The 17,420-nt window shown below is 54.0% G+C and overlaps 1 protein-coding gene across 4 annotated transcripts in view; it reads left to right on the top strand.

Annotated features, from left to right (window-relative positions):
* Positions 1-17,420, top strand: part of LOC122544002 (transmembrane protein 151B-like) — a 73,237-nt gene that overhangs the window by 15,165 nt on the left and 40,652 nt on the right. The gene's annotated exons all lie outside the window — the stretch shown is intronic.

Below are 17,420 nucleotides of genomic sequence, written 5' to 3'. Positions count from 1 at the left end.
TTAAATGTTGCAATTATACTAGCCTCCACCACCTCCTCTGACAGCTCGTTCCTTACACGTGCTACCTTCTGCGTGAAAAAGATGCCCCTTTTAAATTTCTCCCCTCTCACCTTAAACCTACGTCTTCTAGTTTTGGACTCCCCTACTCTGTGAAAAAGACGTTGGCTGTTCACCCTATCCATGCCCCTCATGATTTCATAAACCTCAGCCTCTGACGCTCCAGAGAAAACAGCCCCAGCCTGTTCAGCCTCTCCCTATAGCTCAAACCCTCCAACCCTGAAAACATCCATGTAAATCTTTTCTGAACATCTTTCAAAGTTTGACAACATCTTTCCTATAGGAGGGAGACTAGAGTTGCACACAATATTCCAAAAGTGGCCTAATCACTGTCCTGTACAGCTGCAACATGACCTCCCAATGTCTACACTCAGTGTGATCAATAAAGCCAAATGTACCAATCACCTTCTTCACTATCCTGTCTACCTGTGACTCCACTTTCAAGGAGCTACAAACCTGCGCTAAAAGGTCCCCATCTAAAAGCACTCTGCGGCCAATGAACCCCTTCCTGAAGCGTTGTCTCCATACAATGCGGGTAACATGGCAGCTAATTTGTGCACAGAAAGCTCCTGCAAACAGCAACATGGTCCAGATTATTTGTGCTTTCTGAGTGACAAAGATTGCCAAATCTTAGTCAGGGTTGCACTGTTTCAAGGTTGGCTTGACTCTACTCATCTGTTCCTATTCTCCCTGCCGACTAGTGTTTATTCCTTCCCTTCTCTCACCATCGGCCAGGCCTCGTATTGTTTGCAGACTTCAAAATCGGCAAGCTATACCTCCAGGTCAGCATTCGCAAGCAGATATTTCAACCCCAGTCCCAACAATAGGTTTCTCCTCTCTTCTACGCACTAGGAGATGCCATTGAAGATTTGCATCTTGCACTCGTCAGGACAGAATGGCAAGAATGCCAAATCTCAGCGGGAACAACAACTATGTTGCCTGAGAGAATGGTGAGATGATTAGTTGGCAAGCCGACTCCGATCGGGCAAGGGGTTGCCAGGGAGAGTTCACCGTGGAACAGTTGTCCTCCAAAGTTTAGTTTAAATCCAACAAAAAGTCAAGTTGACTCTGACTGGTTGAACCATTGCCATGTAGAAGACACCGCACCAATTAATGTTCCCTAAGTGTCCATCTAAGTTGGAAAATTCACAATGGCTGGGCATGTCCTTTCTGTTTGCAGAGGATAGGACCTTTGTGAGGATATGTAGCTTTAAGTTGCTAAGCCAAAATGCTTTTGGTTGTATCTGGATTCTAGACCGGTGTGGCTGCTGGGTAAAGTGTAACGGAACCCTGACCTCAAGCCACAACATCCTGCTGACAGCGCAGAGCCCAAAATGACACCTCAGTCGATAGCGTAGACCTGGGCGAACTGGAATGAGGGTTGGAATTGCAACTTTGGATTCCTCAATCACGCAGGTGGCCTTTTGGCTCATCTTTCCAGTGCTGGTTTCATGACCGATCTGTCTGATTTATACAACTGTTCCATTAGCTCTTCCCCCGTCTCCCTGCTAAGTGTTCCCATTCCCCTTTTGCAAGTTCCGATTGAAGCTGCTTCCGGGGAATTAGGGCATCACATTCCAGATCTCAGCAACATCGCAGTAATTCTCCATCTGTCCCTTCCTGTAGTTCTTTTACCCACTCTCTGTGTCCTTGTGCGCAAATCACAGAAGGTTGGTTTGCAGGTGCAGCAGGTAACTAAGAAGGCAAATGGAATATTGTCCTTCATTGCTGAAGGGATAGATATTAAAAACAGGGAGGTTATGCTGCAGCTGTATAGGGTGCTGGTGAGGCCACACCTGGAATACTGTGTAGAGTTTTGGTCTCCTTACTTGAGAAAGGATGTACTGGCACTGGAGAGGGGATGCAGAGGAGGTTGATTCTGGAGTTGGAAGTTATTGGCTCATGACGAGAGACTGAGGAGACTGAGACTATACTCATTGGAATTTAAAAGAATGAGGGGGGAATCTTATGGAAACATATAAAATTATGAAGAGAATAAGTAAGAGAGAAGCAGGGTGGTTGATTCCACTTTCGGGTGAAACTAAAACTACGGGGCACAGTCTCAAAATACGGGGGAGCAGATTTAGGACTGAACTGAGGAGGAACTTCTTCACCCAAAGGGTTGTGAATCTGTGGAATTCCCTGCCCAGGGAAGCTACCTCATTGAATGTTTTTAAGGCAAACATAGATCGATTTTTGAACAGTAAAGGAATTAAGGGTTACGGTGAGCGGGCGGGTAAGTGAAACCGAATCCATGAGAAGATCAGCCATGATCTTACTGAATGGCGGAGCAGGCTCGATGGTCAAGGCCTACTCCTGCTCCGAGTTCTAATGTTTTTATTTTCACCTGCCTTCCTGCGACTGGAAACGGGTCCTCCTTCTTCAATCTATCAAAATGCCTCATGATTTTGAACACCCCCTGATGAAACCTTCCCACAAGACATGGCTGTTCCGAAGTGATACGATCCCAGCGTCCCCGCGCTTGCTGATCTCTCTGGTCCCTGGCATCCTCTCCAAGGCCGTTGACGTCATTCAGAAAATGGTGGTTCCCAGAATTGGGCACATTACTCTCGCTGAAGCCTAAGCAGGGCTTTATAAAGATCCCGCACACCTTCCAAGCTTCAGTACCTCTTGACGTCGAGGAAGGTCTGGTTACCACATTTGCTGACAACGAAAGCCAAATCGGAAAGTCAAGTTGCAGTGCAAAGAGGCAACAAAAACATATTGCTGGGTGAAGTGAGCGGCAAAGCCCTGGCTTATGGGGAAGGTGATGGCCTGCTGGTATTATCTGATTAGGTTAGATTACTTACAGTGTGGAAACAGGCCAACAAGTCCACACCGACCCGCCGAAGAGCAACCCACCCAGACCCATTCCCCTACATTTACCCCTTCACCTAACACTACCGGCAATTTGGCATGGCCAATTCACCTGACCTGCACATGTTTGGACTGTGGGAGGAAACCGGACCACCCGGAGGAAACCCCCACAGACACGGGGAGAAAGTGCAAACACCACACAGTCAGTTGCCTGAGGTGGGAATTGAACCCAGATGTTCTGGGGAGCTGGGTTCAAATCCCACCATGGTAGTTGGTGAAATTTGAATTCAATTAAAAAATCTGGAACTAAGAGGGGTCGGCACGGTGGCTCAGTGGTTAGCACAGCACCAAGCTCCCAGGTTCGATTCCAGCCTCGAAGCCTGTGTGGAGTTTGCACATTCTCCCTGTGTCTGTGCGGGTTTCCTCCGGGTGCTCCGGTTTCATCCCACAGTCCAAAAGATGTGCAGGTCAGGGTGGATTGGCCACGCTAAATTGCCCGTAGTGTTAGGTGCAATAGTCAGAGGGAAGTAGGTCTGGGTGGGTTGCTCTTCGGAGGGTCAGTGTGGACTTGTAGAGCCAAATGGCCTGTTTCCACACTGTAGGGGAATCTAATCTAAAAAAAAAGTATAATGATGACCACGAATCCATTGTTGAGTATTGGAAAACCAACCAGGTTCATTAATGCACCTTGGGGAAGATGGGAGATACTGGGGTGGAGAAAGTGAGGTCTGCAGATGCTGGAGATCAGAGCTGAAAATGTGTTGCTGGAAAAGCGCAGCAGGTCAGGCAGCATCCAGGGAACAGGAGAATCGACGTTTCGGGCATAAGCCCTTCTTCAGGAAGGGCTGGGGTGGACAAAGTTAAAAATCACACGACACCAAGTTATAGTCCAACAGGTTTATTTGAAAGTACAAGCTTTCGGAGTGCTGCTCCTTCGTCAGAGAGCTAGTGGGAGCACAGACTCTCCTGCTCCTCAGATGCTGCCTGACCCCGCTGTGCTTTTTGATTCTCATCCCCAGCATCTGTAGTCGTCACTTTTTCTCTTTGGACTGGTGGGGGAACAACGTTAAAAATCACGCAACACCAGGTTATAGTCCAACAGGGTTATTTGGAAGTATAAGGTTTCAGAGCGCTGCTCCTTCATCAGCTATCTACACGGAACTGTACTTTCAAATCAACCTGCTGGACTATAACCCGGTGTTGTGTGTTTTTTAACTTTGCTCCTTTGGGAAGGAAACTACCATCCTTACCTGGTCTGGGCGATACGTGACTGCAGGTGCACAGCAGTGCGATTGACTCTTAACTACTCTCTGGGTAATTAGGGATGGGCAATAAATGCTGGCCAGAGATGCCCACTTCCTGTGAGGAAATAGTGCGGGGAAGATGTGGAATTATCCATTTTGGCAGAATAGGGAAGAAGGCTCAGGATCACAATGTTGAGAGATTGCTGGGCTCAGAGATGCAGAGGGAACTGGGTGTTCTCGTCACAGGGTCACAGAATTGTTATGACACAGAGGGAGGCCATTCAGGCGCCTTGTGCCTGCTCTCGTTCTATCCCCGGTGCCAGTCTCCTGCCCTCTCCCATATCCCTGCAAGTAACGTTTCCATCCAAATAATTATCCAGTGCCCATCTTTTGCAGGAATTGCGAAGGGTTAGTGCACAGGAAGTTAATCAGGAAAGCTAATAGAGTGTTATGGTTTCTGTGTGTGAGGGCAATTGAACACAACAGGAGGGGATGTTATGCTTCAGTTACGCAGAGTAGTGTTGAGACCACATCTGGGGTACTGTTTCTTTCATTCACTCATGAGACATGGGCATTGCTGGCTGGGCCTGGCATTATTGCTTATCCCTAGTTGCTCCGAGATGGGGGTGAGGCGCCATCTTGAACCGCTGCAGCCTGTGTGCTGTGGGTAGACCCACAATGCCTTGGGGAGAGAGTTCCAGGATTCTGACCTAGCCACACTGATGGAACGGCAGATATATTTCCAAGTCAGGACGGCGAGTGGCTCGGAGGGGAACTTGCGGGGGGGGGGGGGGTGGTGGTGTTCCCCTGCATCTGCTGCCCTTGCCCTTCTAGGTGGTCGTGGGTTTAGAAGGTGCTGTCTCAGGATCTTGGGTGAATTTCTGCAGTGCATCTTGTAGATGGTACACACTGCTGCTACTGAGTGTCGGGGGGTGGAGGGAGGGGTTACTTGCGGATGTGGTGCCAATCAAGCAGGGGTTGCTTTGTCCTGGAAGGTGTTGAGCCTCTCTAGTTTGGTTGGAGCTCCACTCATTCTGGTCAATGGTAGCCCCAGGACATTGATAGTGGGGAATTCAGTGATGGTAACACCTTTGAATGTCAACGTGCGGTGGTTAGATTTAAGGAAGATTCAGAATGCATAGGATGCAATTCAGAGAATGTTTTCCAGATTAATATCCGGAATCAGCAGATTGTCTGAAAGGAAATGTTGGATAGACTGTTCTTGTACACACGGGAGTTTAGAAGGGTCTGTGGTGGGGGGGGGGGGGGGGGGGGGTGTTAGAGGGTTAAAGTTATTGAAACATGGATTGAAATATATAAAATCCTGAGGGGATTTGACCGGGTGGATGTGGAGATGATGTTTCCTCTTGTGAGAGAATCGAGAACAAGGAAACATTGCTTAAAAATAAAGCATCATACTTCTAAAATGAAGATGACAATTTATTTATTTCTGAGGGTTGTATGCCTTCGGAACTCTATCTTCCTCAATAGGTGGCAGGAAACAGATCCTCGAATATTTGTAAGGCAGAGGTAGATAGGTTCTTGTCAAGCAATGGGGGTGAAAGGTCTTTGAGGTCAGCTGGGAGTGTGGATATGAGGTTACAAATAGATAAGCCACCAATGCAGCACTCCCCCAGTACTGAGCCTCCGACAGTGCGGCACTCCCACAGTATGGACCCTCCGACAGTGCGGCGCTCCCTCAGTACTGACCCTCTGACAGTGCGGCACTTCCACAGTACTGACCGTCTGACAGTGTGGCACTCAGTCAGGACTGACCGTCCAACAGTGCAGCACTCCTACAGTACGGACCCTCTGACAGTGCAGCACTCCCACAGTATGGACCCTCCAACACTGCGGCACTCCCTCAGTACTGACCGTCTGACAGTGTGGCACTCCGTCAGTACTGACCGTCCAACAGTGCAGCACTCCCACAGTACGGACCCTCCAATAGTGCAGCACTCGCTCAGTCCTGACCCTCCGACAGTGCGGCACTTCTTCTGTACTGACCCTCTGACAGTGCAGCACTCCCTCAGTACTGACCCTCCAATAGTGCGGCACTCCCTCAGCACTGACCCTCTGACAGTGCGGTGCTCCCTCAGTAATGACCCTCCGATAGTGCGGCGCTCCCTCAGTACTGACCCTCCGACAGTGTGGCACTCCCTCAGTACTGACCATCCGACAGTGCCCGTTCCCTCAGTACTGACCCTCCAACAGTGCGGCACTCCCTCAGTACTGACCCTCCGACAGTGTGGCACTTCCTCTGTACTGACCCTCCGGCAGTGCGGCACTCCCTCAGTACTGACCCTCCGGCAGTGCGGCACTCCCTCAGTACCGACCCTCCTGTAGTGTGGCACTCCCTCAGTACTGACCATCAGACAGTGCGGTGCCCCCTCAGTCCTGACCCTCTGACAGTGTGGCACTCCCTCAGTACTGACCCTCTGACCGTGCGGCACTCCCTCAGCACTGACCCTTTGATAGTGTGGCACTCCCTCAGTACTGACCCTCCTACAGTGTGGCACTCCCTCAGCACTGACCCTCCGACCGTGCGGCGCTCCCTCAGTACTGACCCTTTGATAGTGTGGCACTCCCTCAGTACTGACCCTCCTACAGTGTGGCACTCCCTCAGCACTGACCCTCCGACAGTGCAGCACTCCCTCAGTACTGACCCTCCGACCGTGCGGCACTCCCTCAGCACTGACCCTCCGACCATACGGCACTCCCTCAGCACTGACCCTCCGACAATGTGGCACTCCCTCAGTACTGACCCTCCAACAGTGCGGCACTCCCTCAGTTCTGAGCTTCGATCTGGCTGAGTGGAGCGACTCACAGTTGATGTAAAGCCAGCGGATGGATTTGTGGATCGAATCGGCAGGCTGTGGGAGATCAGGTTCCCCGATCATCCTTTCCAAGGTCAGGATCCAGCCAGAGCTCTAGCAACCTTCACTCTCGCACAGAGCACAACAAAGCTGGTCTGTAGTGAAGGGAAGGTATGATCTGGTGGCAATGTCTGACTGGAATTTAAACAGCAGTGTGATATCCATGGCAATGAGCGATAGAGCTGGTTAGCTTTGTGAGGGTTCTTAATTCCTCCAGGATTGCCTTGGACTCTCCAGGATGGAAGTTCAAGACACCAGTGGGACAAAATGCAGACAAATGTTGCAGCAGTCAATTGATTTTAACCGCATCTCCTCCACTTCCCGCTCCTCCGCCCTTGAACCCCGCCCCTCCAATCGCCACCAGGACAGAAGCCCACTGGTCCTCACCTACCACCCCACCAACCTCCCTATACAGCGTATCATCCGTCGTCATTTCCGCCACCTCCAAACGGACACCACCAGGGATATATTTCCCTCCCCTCCCCTATCAGCGTTCCGAAAAGACCACTCCCTCCGTGACTCCCTCGTCAGGTCCACACCCCCCCACCAACCCAACCTCCACTCCCGGCACCTTCCCCTGCAACCGCAAGAAATGCAAAACTTGCGCCCACACCTCCCCGCTTACTTCCCTCCAAGGCCCCAAGGGACATTTCCATATCCGCCACAAATTCACCTGCACCTCCACACACACCATCCGCTGCACCCGATGTGACCTCCTATACATTGGGGAGACAGGCCACCTACTTGCGGAGCGTTTCAGAGAACACCTCTGGGACACCCGGTCCAACCAACCCAATCACCACGCGGCTCAACACTTCAACTCCCCCTCCCACTCCACCAAGGACATGCAGATCTTTGGACTCCTCCATCGCCAGACCACAGCAACACGACGGCTGGAGGAAGAGTGCCTCATCTTCCGCCTAGGAACCCTCCAACCACAAGGGATGAACTCAGATTTCTCCAGTTTCCTCATTTCCCCTCCCCCCACCTTGTCTCAGTCCCAACCCTCGAACTCAGCACCACCTTCCTAACCTGCAATCTTCTTCCTGACCTCTCCGCCCCCACCCCCTCTCTGGCCTATTACCCTCACCTTAACCTCCTTCCACCTATCGCATTCCCAAAGCCCCTCCCCCCCTACCTTTTATCTTAGCCTGCTTGGCACAGTTTCCTCATTCCTGAAGAAGGGGCTCATGCCAGAAACGTCGATTCTCCTGCTCCTTGGATGCTGCCTGACCTGCTGCGCTTTTCCAGCAACACATTTTCAGCTCTGATCTCCAGCATTTGCAGTCCTCACTTTCTCCTAATTGATTTTAATCGCCTTGTGATTACTAGTTATGGAGTCGTAGAGTCATAGAGATGGACAGCATGGCAACAGACCCTTCAGTCCAACCAGTCCATCCTGACCCCAATCCCAAACTAAACTCGTTCCACCTACCTGCGTTTGGTCCCATATCCCTCCAAACCTTTCCTAGTCAAGTTCTTATCCAAATGTCTGAAATGATGTCACTGTATCCACATCCACCATTTCCTCTGCAAGTTCTTCCATGCACGAACCACTCTCTGTGTAAAAAATATTGTCCCTCATGTATTTGTTAAATCTTTCACCCCTCTCCTTAAAAATATGCCAGGCGAAAGTGAGGACTGCAGATGCTGGGAATCAGAGTCAAGATTAGAGTGGTGCTGGAAAAGCACAGCAGGTCAGGCAGCATCCGAGGAGCAGGAAAATCGACGTTTCGGGCAAAAGCCCTTCATCAGGGATGAGACCCCGAATAATATGCCCCTTAGTTTTGATCTCCTCCTACCTCAGGGAAAATACCTTGGCCATTCATCTTATCTATGCCCCTCATGATTTTATTAACCTGTATAAAATCAGCCCTAAAAACTCCAATGCAGCAGTGAAAAGAACTCCCAGCGTATCTTTATAATTCATGGCAACATCCTCGTAAAGCTTTTCTGATCCCTCTCCAGTTGAATAATCTCCTTCCTGTAACAGGGCGACCAGAACTGGACACAGTGATCCAGAAGAGGCCTCACCAATGTCCTGTATAACCACAATATGACGTCCCAACTCCTGTATGAAAAGGTCTGAGCAATGAAGGCAAGTTTGCTAATGCCTTCTTAACCGCCCTGTCATACAGCACTCAAACCGACCTTTTGATCCAGCCAGTCCATGCTGACTTTAACCCCAAACTAAACATATCCTACCTGACTGCACTTGGCCTATTGCCCTCCAAACCTTTCCTATTCACTGACCTATCCAAATATCTTTTAAATTAGTTGTTGTTTCAAGCTACAGAGAGTATTTTAAAAGCAGTCCATACTTCCAGTTAATAGATGAACAGGACGACACGACAAAATCTCACACATTTAGCGGGGGCAAAGGCCCAGTAGGATTATCGATGGACTGTTAATCTGTGGAGCCAGGTAGTGCTCTGGGGACCTCTGTTCAAATCCCGCCATGGCAGACGGTGAAATTTGAATTTGACAAACATTTAGAGTTAAGAGTGTAACCATGACCCTGAATCCATTGTCAATTGTAAGGAAAAAGCCATCTGATTCATTCATATCCTTTGAGGAAGGAAACTGCTATCCTTACCTGTTCTAGCCTACATATGACTCCGGACCCACTGCAATGTCGTTGAGTCTTAGGGTAATTAGGGATGGGCAATACATGCTGGCCATGCCCTCATTCCGTGAAAGAATAAAACATAGTTTATTGCAACATATGACTAACAAAATGCAGACTAAACATTATATCTGCAGGAGAGTGAGACAGCAGAAATGACAGTTGCCCCTGTATAGCTAATCAACATTGCAACAGTCCATTCAGCTTTCATTAGCTTCACCTTCCTTCGTTTCACCAAGGACTTGGCCAGAATGACCACTTCCAGCCTGTTACTACCTTAACAGAGAGTTTCCGAACTTCACATAAGATAGCACTGTCGGAGGGTCAGTACTGAGGGAGCACTGCACTGTTGGTGGGTCAATACCGAGGAGTGCGGAACTATTGGAGGGTTAGTACTGAGGGAGTGCCGCACTCTCGGAAGGTCAGTACTGAGGGAGTGCCGCACTGTCGAAGGGTCACTGCTGAGGGAGCGCCGCACTGTTGGAGGGTCAGTACTGAGGGAGCGCCGCGCTGTCGAAGGGTCACTGCTGAGGGAGCGCCGCACTGTTGGTGGGTCAATACCGAGGAGTGCGGAACTATTGGAGGGTTAGTACTGAGGGAGTGCCGCACTCTCGGAGGGTCAGTACTGAGGGAGTGCCGCACTGTCGAAGGGTCACTGCTGAGGGAGCGCCGCACTGTTGGAGGGTCAGTACTGAGGGAGCACCGCGCTGTCGGAGGGTCAGTGCTGAGGGAGCGCCGCACTGTCAGAGGGTCAGTACTGAGGGAGCGCCGCACTGTCGGAGGGTCAGTACTGAGGGAGCGCCGCACTGTCGGAGAGTCAGTGCTAAGGGAGTACCGCACTGTCAAGGGGTCAGTACTGTGGGAGTGCCGCACTGTCAGGGAGTCAGTACTGAGGGAGCGCCGCACTGTTGGAGGGTCAGTACTGAGGGAGCGCCGCACTGTCAGGGGGTCAGTACTGAGGGAGCGCCGCACTGTCAGGGGGTCAGTACTGAGGGAGCGCCGCACTGTCAGGGGGTCAGTACTGAGGGAGCGCCGCACTGTCGAAGGGTCAGTACTGAGGGAGCGCCGCACTGTCAGGGGGTCAGTACTGAGGGAGTGCCGCACTGTCAGAGGGTCAGTACTGAGGGAGTGCTGCACTGTTGAAGGGTCAGTGCTGAGGGAGTGCTGCACTGTCGGAGGGTCAGTACTGAGGGAGCGCCGCACTGTCGGAGGGTCAGTACTGAGGGAGCGCCGCACTGTCGGAGAGTCAGAGCTAAGGGAGTGCCGCACTGTCGGAGGGTCAGTACTGTGAGAGTGCCGCACTGTCAGGGGGTCAGTACTGAGGGAGCGCCGCACTGTCGGAGAGTCAGTGCTAAGGGAGTGCCGCACTGTCAGGGGGTCAGTACTCTGGGAGTGCCGCACTGTCAGGGGGTCAGTACTGAGGGAGCGCCGCACTGTCGGAGGGTCAGTACTGAGGGAGCGCCGCACTGTCGGAGAGTCAATGCTCAGGGAGTGCCGCACTGTCAGGGAGTCAGTACTGAGGGAGTGCCGCACTGTTGAAGGGTCAGTACTGAGGGAGTGCCGCACTGTCAGAGGGTCAGTACTGAGGGAGAGCCACACTGTCGGAGAGTCAATGCTCAGGGAGTGCCGCACTGTCAGGGAGTCAGTACTGAGGGAGTGCCGCACTGTTGAAGGGTCAGTACTGAGGGTGTGCCGCACTGTCAGAGGGTCAGTACTGAGGGAGAGCCGCACTGTCGGAGGGTCAGTACTGAGGGAGCGCCGCACTGTCGGAGAGTCAGTGCTAAGGGAGTGCCGCACTGTTGGAGGGTCAGTACTGAGGGAGTGCTGCACTGTTGGAGGGTCAGTACTCAGGGAGTCCCGCATTGTTGGAGGGTCAGTACTGAGGGATTACCGCACTGTCGGAAGGTCAGTACTGAAGTAGTGCTGCACTGTCGGAGGGTCAGCACTGAGGGAGCGCAGCACAGTCAGAGGGTCAGTGCTAAGGGAGTGCCGCACTGTCGGAGGGTCAGTACTGAGGGAGTGTCGTAATGCCGGAGGGTCAGTACTGAGGGAGTGCCGCACTGTTGAAGTGTCAGTACTGAGGGAGTGCCGCACTGTCAGAGGGTCAGTGCTGAGGGAGTGTTCGTAATGTCGGAGGGCCAGTACTCAGGGAGTGCCGCACTGTTGAATGGTCATTACTGAGGGAGCGCCACACTGTCAGAGGGTCAGTACTGAGGGAGTGCCGGAGTGTTGGAGGGTCAGTACTGAGGGAGTGCTACACTGTCGGAGGGACAATACTGAGGAGTGCTGAACTGTTGGAGGGATAGTACTGAGGGAGTGCCGCACTCTCAGAGGGTCAGTACTGAGGGAGTGCCGTACTGTCGGAGGGTCAGTACTGAGGGAGTGTCGTAATGTCGGAGGGTCAGTACTGAGGGAGTGCCGCACTGTTGAAGTGTCAGTACTGAGGGAGTGCCGCACTGTCAGAGGGTCAGTGCTGAGGGAGTGTTCGTAATGTCGGAGGGTCAGTACTCAGGGAGTGCCGCACTGTTGAATGGTCAGTACTGAGGGAGTGCCGCACTCTCAGAGGGTCAGTACTGAGGGAGTGCCGCACTCTCAGAGGGTCAGTACTTAGGGAGTGCCGCACTGTCGGAGTGTCAGTACTGAGGGAGTGCCGCAGTATCGGAGGGTCAGGACTGAGGAAATGCCGCACTGTCAGAGGGTCAGTACTGAGGGAGTGCCGCACTGTCGGAGGGTGAGTGCTGAGGGAGTGCTGCGCTGTCGGAGGGACAATACCGAGGAGTGCTGAACTGTTGGAGAGATAGTACTGAGGGAGTGCTGCATTGTTAGAGGGTCAGTACTGAGGGAGTGCCGCACTGTCAGTGGGTCAGTGCTGAGGGAGTGTCGCACTGTTGGAGGGTTAGTACTGAGGGAGCGCCGCACTGTCGGACGGTCAGTGTTGAGGGAGTGAAGCACTGTCGGAGGGTCAGTACTCAGGGAGTCCCGCATTGTTGGAGGGTCAGTACTGAGGGATTACCGCACTGTCGGAGGGTCAGTATTGAGGGAGCACCGCACTGTCGGAGGGTCAGTACTGAGGGAGTGCTGCACTGTCGGAGGGTCAGTACTGAGGGAGCGCCGCACTGTCAGAGGGTCAGTGCTAAGGGAGTGCCGCACTGTTGGAGGGTCAGTACTGAGGGAGTACCGCGCTGTCGGAGGGTCAGTACACAGGGAGTGACGCACTGTTGAAGGGTCAGTACTGAGGGAGCGCCACACTGTCAGAGGGTCAGTACTGAAGGAGTGCCGGAGTGTTGGAGGGTCAGTACTGTGGGAGCACTGCACTGTTGGTGGGTCAATACCCAGGAGTGCTGAACTGTTGGAAGGTTAGTACTGAGGGAGTGCCGCACTCTCGGAGGGTCAGTACTGAGGGAGTGCCACACTGTTGAAGGGTCAGTGCTGAGGGAACACCGCACTGTCGGAGGGTCAGTACTGAGGGAGTGCCGCACTATGGAAGAGTCAGTATTGAGGGAGTACCGGACTGTCAGAGGGTCAGTGCTGAGGGAATGCCACACTGTCAGAGGGTCAGTGCTAAGGGAGTGCAGCACTGTCAGAGGGTCAGCACTGAGGGAATGCTGCACTGTCAGAGGGTCAGTACTGAGGGAGTGCTGCGCTGTCAGAGGGTCAGTGCTGAGGGAGTGTCGTAATGTCGGAGGGTCAGTACTCAGGGAGTGCCACACTGTTGAAGGTCAGTACTGAGGGAGCGCCACACTGTCAGAGGGTCAGTACTGAAGGAGTGCCGGAGTGTTGGAGGGTCAGTACTGTGGGAGCGCTGCACTGTTGGTGGGTCAATACCGAGGAGTGCTGAACTGTTGGAAGGTTAGTACTGAGGCAGTGCCGCACTCTCGGAGGGTCAGTACTGAGGGAGTGCCACACTGTTGAAGGGTCAGTGCAGAGGGAGCGCAGCACTATGGAAGAGTCAGTATTGAGGGAGTACCGGACTGTCAGAGGGTCAGTGCTGAGGGATTGCCACACTGTCAGAGGGTCAGTGCTAAGGGAGTGCAGCACTGTCGGAGGGTCAGCACTGAGGGAGTGCCGCATTGTCTGAGGGTCAGCACTGAGGGAGTGCTGCACTGTCAGAGGGTCAGTACTGTGGGAGTGCCGCACTGTCAGTGGGTCAGTGCTGAGGGAGTGTCGCACTGTGGGAGGGTCAGTACTGAGGGAGCGCCGCACTGTCGGAGGGTCAGTGTTGAGGGAGTGAAGCACTGTCGGAGGGTCAGTACTCAGGGAGTGCTGCACTGTTGGAGGGTCAGTACTGAGGGAGTACCGCACTGTCGGAGGGTCAGTACTCAGGGAGTCCCGCATTGTTGGAGGGTCAGTACTGAGGGATTACCGCACTGTCGGAGGGTCAGTACTGAGGGAGCGCCGCACTATCGGAGGGTCAGTACTGAGGGAGCGCCGCACTGTCAGTGGGTCAGTGCTGAGGGAGTGTCGCACTGTGGGAGGGTCAGTACTGAGGGAGCGCCGCACTGTCGGAGGGTCAGTGTTGAGGGAGTGAAGCACTGTCGGAGGGTCAGTACTCAGGGAGTGCTGCACTGTCGGAGGGTCAGTACTGAGGGAGTGCCGCACTGTCGGAGGGTCAGTACTGAGGGATTACCGCACAGTCGGAGGGTCAGTACTGAGGGAGTGCTGCACTGTTGAAGGGTCAGTACTGAGGGAGTGCCGCACTGTCAGAGGGTCAGTGCTAAGGGAGTGCCGCACTGTCAGAGGGTCAGTACTGAGGGTGAGCCGCACTGTCGGAGGGTCAGTACTGAGGGAGTGCTGCACTGTTGAAGGGTCAGTACTGAGGGAGTGCCGCACTGTCAGAGGGTCAGTACTGAAGGAGTGCATCACTGTCAGAGGGTCAGAACAGAGGGAGCGCCGCACTGTCGGAGGGTCAGTGCTGAGGGTGTGCCGCACTATCGGAGGGTCAGTACTGAGGGAGTGCCGCACTGTCGGAGGGTCAGTACTGAGGGAGCGCCGCAGTGTTGGAGCGTCAATGCTGGGGGAGTGAAGCACTGTCGGAGGGTAAGTACTCAGGGAGTGCCGCACTGTCGGAGGGTCAGTGCTGAGGGAGTGTCGTAATGTCGGAGGGTCAGTACTCAGGGAGTGCCGCACTGTTGAAGTGTCAGTACCGAGGGAGTGCCACACTGTCAGAGGGTGAGTGCTGAGGGAGTGTTCGTAATGTCGGAGGGTCAGTACTCAGGGAGTGCCGCACTGTTGAATGGTCATTACTGAGGGAGCGCCACACTGTCGGAGGGTCAGTACTGAGGGAGTGCCGGAGTGTTGGAGGGTCAGTACTGAGGGAGTGCTGCACTGTCGGAGGGACAATACCGAGGAGTGCTGAACTGTTGGAGGGATAGTACTGAGGGAGTGCCGCACTCTCAGAGGGTCAGTACTGAGGGAGTGCCGCACTCTCAGAGGGTCAGTACTGAGGGAGTGCCGCACTCTCAGAGGGTCAGTACTTAGGGAGTGCCGCACTGTCGGAGGGTCAGTACTGAGGGAGCGCCGCAGTGTCGGAGGGTCAGGACTGAGGAAGTGCCGCACTGTCAGAGGGTCAGTACTGAGGGAGTGCCGCACTGTCGGAGGGTGAGTGCTGAGGGAGTGATGGGCTGTCGGAGGGACAATACCGAGGAGTGCTGAACTGTTGGAGGGTTAGTACTGAGGGAGTGCCGCATTGTCAGAGGGTCAGTACTGAGGGAGTGCCGCACTGTCAGTGGGTCAGTGCTGAGGGAGTGTCGCACTGTCGGAGGGTCAGTACTGAGGGAGCGGCGCACTGTCGGACAGTCATTGTTGAGGGAGTGAAGCACTATCGGAGGGTCAGTACTCAGGGAGTCCCGCATTGTTGGAGGGTCAGTACTGAGGGATTACTGCACTGTCGGAGGGTCAGTACTGAGGGAGCACCGCACTGTCAGAGGGTCAGTACTGAGGGAGCGCCGCACTGTCAGAGGGTCAGTGCTAAGGGAGTGCCGCACTGTTGGAGGGTCAGTACACAGGGAGTGCCGCACTGTTGAAGGGTCAGTACTGAGGGAGCGCCACACTGTCAGAGGGTCAGTACTGAGGGAGTGCCGGAGTGTTGGAGGGTCAGTACTGTGGGAGCACTGCACTGTTGGTGGGTCAATACCCAGGAGTGCTGAACTGTTGGAGGGTTAGTACTGAGGGAGTGCCGCACTCTCGGAGGGTCAGTACTGAGGGAGTGCCATACTGTTGAAGGGTCAGTGCTGAGGGAACACCGCACTGTCGGAGGGTCAGTGCTAAGGGAGTGCAGCACTGTCAGAGGGTCAGTACTGAGGGAGTGCCACACTATGGAAGAGTCAGTATTGAGGGAGTACTGGACTGTCAGAGGGTCAGTGCTGAGGGAATGCCACACTGTCAGAGGGTCAGTGCTAAGGGAGTGCAGCACTGTCAGAGGGTCAGCACTGAGGGAATGCTGCACTGTCAGAGGGTCAGTGCTGAGGGAGTGCCGCGCTGTCGGAGGGTCAGTGCTGAGGGAGTGCCGCAATGTCGGAGGGTCAGTACTGAGGGAGTACCGCACTGTCGGAGGGTCAGTACTGAGGGAGTGCCGGAGTGTTGGAGGGTCAGTACTGAGGGAGCGCAGCACTGTCGGAGGGTCAATACCAAGGAGTGATGAACTGTTGGAGGGTTAGTACTGAGGGAGTGCCGCATTCTCGGAGGGTCAGTACTGAAGGAGCGCCGGAGTGTTGGAGGGTCAGTGCTGAGGGAGTGCCGCACTATGGAAGAGTCAGTATTGAGGGAGTACCGGACTGTCAGAGGGTCAGTGCCGAGGGAGTGCTGCAATGTCAGAGGGTCAGTGCTGAGGGAGTGCTGCAATGTCAGAGGATCAGTGCTGAGGGAGTGCTGCAATGTCAGAGGATCAGTGCTGAGGGAGTGCCGCACTGTCGGAGGGTCAGTGCTGAGGGAGTGAAGCACTGTCGGAGGGTCAGTACTCAGGGAGTGCCACACTGTCAGAGGGTCAGTACTGAGGGAGTGCCGCACTGTTGGAGGGTCAGTGCTGAGGGAGTACCGCACTGTCGGAGGGTCAGTACACAGGGAGCGCCGCAATGTCGGAGGGTCAGTGCTGAGGGAGTACCGCACTGTCAGTGTGTCAGTACTGAAGAAGTGCCGGAGTGTTGGAGGGTCAGTACTGTGGGAGCGCTGCACTGTTGGTGGGTCAATACCGAGGAGTGCTGAACTGTTGGAGGGTTAGTACTGAGGGAGTGCCGCACTCTCGGAGGGTTAGTACTGACGGAGTGCCGCACTCTCGGAGGGTCAGTATTGAGGGAGTACCGGACTGTCAGAGGGTCAGTGCTGAGGGAATGCCTCACTGTCAGAGGGTCAGTGCTAAGGGAGTGCAGCACTGTCAGAGGGTCAGTACTGAGGGAGAGCCGCATTGTCTGAGGGTCAGCACTGAGGGAGTGCTGCACTGTCAGAGGGTCAGTACTGAGGGAGTGCCGCACTGTCAGTGGGTCAGTGCTGAGGGAGTGCCGCACTGTCGGAGGGTCAGTACTGAGGGAGCGCCGCACTGTCGGAGGGTCAGTGTTGAGGGAGTGAAGCACTGTCGGAGGGTCAGTACTCAGGGAGTGCTGCACTGTCGGTGGGTCAGTACTCAGGGAGTACCGCACTGTTGGAGGGTCAGTACTGAGGGAGTGCCGCACTGTCGGAGGGTCAGTACTCAGGGAGTCCCGCCCTGTTGGAGGGTCAGTACTGAGGGATTACCGCACTGTCAGAGGGTCAGTACTGAGGGAGTGCCCCACTGTCAGGGGTCAGCGCTGAGGGAGTGCCGCACTGTTG

The sequence above is a fragment of the Chiloscyllium plagiosum genome, unplaced genomic scaffold (genome assembly GCF_037043375.1).
Source record: "Chiloscyllium plagiosum isolate Xiang-an unplaced genomic scaffold, Cpla_swu_hap1 HiC_scaffold_46, whole genome shotgun sequence".
Lineage (NCBI taxonomy): Eukaryota > Metazoa > Chordata > Chondrichthyes > Orectolobiformes > Hemiscylliidae > Chiloscyllium > Chiloscyllium plagiosum.
The sequence above is the reverse complement of the archived record's forward strand: the minus strand, read 5'-3'. Positions and strand labels throughout refer to the sequence as shown.